The following is a 3,066-nucleotide window of genomic DNA, read 5'->3' on the forward strand; positions in this document are numbered from 1 at the left end:
ACACAATAAAATCACATACATTATAGACATAGCCATTCCAAACACTCACAATGTACAAAACACATGCACTGAAAAAATTAGCAAGTACACAGAACTCGCCCAGGAAATCAGGCATCTGTGGAAAATGGATAGGATGCTTATTGTACCTGTTGTTCTATCCTGTACAGGTGTAATACCACACACACTACACAAAAGCCTGGGAACATTACAATTGAGTAGAAATACATACATAATACTACAGAAAGCCACTATATTGAATACATGACATATTGTTAGGAAATTCCTGAATACAGACACTGACACACTTCTTTAATTTTAGTTTTATTTTGGTTGCTATGCCTTGACTCTGGTCCGGCATAGTACACAGCCACCGGTGTGAACCGAGTATAACCCACTAAACACAATAATAATAAGCGCAGAGCCCAAACGGTTAGGAGGTGAAAGTTGAAATTTGGTACACAGTTAGGGTACGTCACGAGAACGCACACTAAGAAGGGATTTTTCGAAATTGCTCCCACGAAGGAGAGGATTAAGGCTTACCCTGAAGAACTCTGTATCTATTGTACTATTTTAATGCAACTTTTTGTTCTTAACAGCGTTTCAGTTTACTACCAAATTAAGTGGAGTTGCGGACGAAAACTCTTTTTCGAAGAGTTTTCGTCCCGGTTCGAATAGTTTAGTGTTAACAGAAAGCGGCGTGCGAGATTTACAGGCTCAAATGCGGTTTTAAACCCATCTAAAAATTTTCTAATTAGTATAAAAACGGGGAACCTAATTCTTGAATTCTGTGAAAACCGGTAAGAATAGCTATAATGTAATTATCTTAACCTTCGTTATCGTTACTTTTCGCCCGAGCAACGCCTCGCTTATCTGCTAGTAATACAATATTTTTAATAATGTACTGATAAATATACAAAAATATATTTTTAATGCACTCCAGGCAGCAGTACTACAATTGTATTTATTAATAACAGCATCTAGTCGTTTTCACTATTTATAGATAAATCTAGTCAAACCCGACGCAAATAATTGTTTCGTCAAAACGATTTCGGTATACTTTTTGAAATTTATTTAAAAATTACGTAAAATTTAATCTCGTAAAATTATCTAAAAGTCCATCGATTATATCTTCTTTCTAGACACACGTGCTCTTACAATTCTGTGACGTGATTTGTCTTAACATTTCTCAACGTCACACCACGCTCTGTTCGATATTCACCAATCAAATACCATCTGCCGAGAGTCCTCTATATTCACATCAAAAGCATTCAACTGAACAGCAACGACACAAAAAGTCTTTCAAAATTGTGTAATACCTACCAAATATTTAACTTTAATAATATATTATTCGACCCGTTCTGCCATATATTCTATCTGAAGAGACAATTAAATAACTGTTTAATAACTTACCGAACAACGAGGTGGACCTAAAATTTAACTAAATCGAGATGCAGTCGTCGTATAGAAATTGCTTGGCCAGAACACTTCAGCCTTTGATCTCTGTAATGGAACTTTTCGCTATTGATACAATGAAGGCTTGCAATTGTCGAAATAAAAAATCAAGGAAAATGCAAAAACTTCTTACACTTTACTCTAATTTACTAGAAATATTTTTATGGGGTATGGTTTTATTGTTTACTGCAATACTAGCTACATCGAGAGGTTACTGCATTCAAGTTTTTATGTTATTAGAAGATAATAAGACTTATGTTGTATTCATATTATGGTGTTGTTCTTTGTACGGAAGTTTACAATTCAGCATTCTGAAAAGAAATAAGATTAATATTCATTATCTGATGAGAGATTTCAAAAAAAAAGAAGAATTTGTTCAAAAGTATGAACCGTATTTCTTTCGTTGTTTCTATTTGTATGTTCTTATTCTACTGTGTTTTTTCACGGGAAACATATACATGGGGTATCATATTTTTCAATCAGTACGCTACGATCCTAGAATACCTTTGTTTTGCCTTTTCGGACTCGAACTTTGGTATTTTTTCGTTGCGTCACACGGACTTTGCATAATTTTATTTGCACTAATTTTTTGGTTACTTCTAGAAAAAAGTTTGATAAACATTTCTGTTAATTTAAAAATTTCTCAAACCTCGAGACAATCTCTTGTTGATGAACTTATGCAGAAACTTTGGAAAATTTGGGAGTGTATTGAAGAATTTAACGAGAAATGGAAAGCGCTCTTTCCTGTTTATTATTTGTTTTATATCCATCAAACTTGTTTCTTTATATACATTGCTCTGTTTGTGCGGACAGGTGTAATATTTCGCTTGATTATCGCGATATTCGGAGTGATATCTCTGGTTGCAACATTAACAGTGTCGTGGGCATTGTCATATTTTACTTCAATTGTAAGAACTGTTCTAATTCCTACATAGACTAATAATTACAGTGCTATACTTACTGCATATAGCATTGATTTTATAATAAATATATTAATTTTTTTCAGATCTATGACAATTTTATCAACATCGGAAAGTATGACTGTTGTTTATTCACACCGGAGTACAGATTTAAAGTGTGTTTTTTTTTTCTAATTTTTCACACATAAAATGTGATTATATTAATAATTGTATCATTACAGATTATTTGTTTTATGAAGAGATTCGGAGGAAGACCTTTCGGTTTATCGATGTGGGGATTTTTCTACATTAAGAGAAATTTCCTGCTTAGGGTAATTGTTAATAGTTGTAAATATTTGTTCTTAGTTTTTTTCAAATTTAATGAGTAACGTATAAAAGGAAATACAATGTAGTGTTGTTAGACGGTGTTATATTATAATCACATTGCATTTTTTATGTTTAAAAATTAATATTGGGCATTCAGGAATAATTTAAAACCTAGAAATTTAATCTATATACTCGAAAGTTGTTTATTATGTAGATTTTATACGTTTACATGCAATAATTCTTATTATAATCACGTAATTTTTTAGACAGTTTTATAGAAATGTTCTAAATGCATTAGTAATTTTATTTATCTTTATTGTAAATTATACTTTCCCATACAGAAATATTTATTACATTTTATATTACTTTCAGGTGATAAGTGGATTGT

The 3,066-nt window shown here is 31.8% G+C and overlaps 1 long non-coding RNA gene across 1 annotated transcript; it reads left to right on the forward strand.

The window, feature by feature from the left end:
* The first annotated feature begins 2,287 nt into the window (after positions 1 to 2,287).
* On the forward strand, positions 2,288 to 2,626 carry LOC111636572. Its single transcript, XR_002758553.1, has 3 exons — positions 2,288 to 2,360; positions 2,459 to 2,527; positions 2,594 to 2,626. It is a non-coding gene; the product is annotated as an uncharacterized LOC111636572 (long non-coding RNA).
* Positions 2,627 to 3,066: the final 440 nt, after the last annotated feature.

This window comes from Centruroides sculpturatus, unplaced genomic scaffold, assembly GCF_000671375.1.
Source record: "Centruroides sculpturatus isolate CEXI.00-Female unplaced genomic scaffold, Cexi_2.0 scaffold1005, whole genome shotgun sequence".
Lineage (NCBI taxonomy): Eukaryota > Metazoa > Arthropoda > Arachnida > Scorpiones > Buthidae > Centruroides > Centruroides sculpturatus.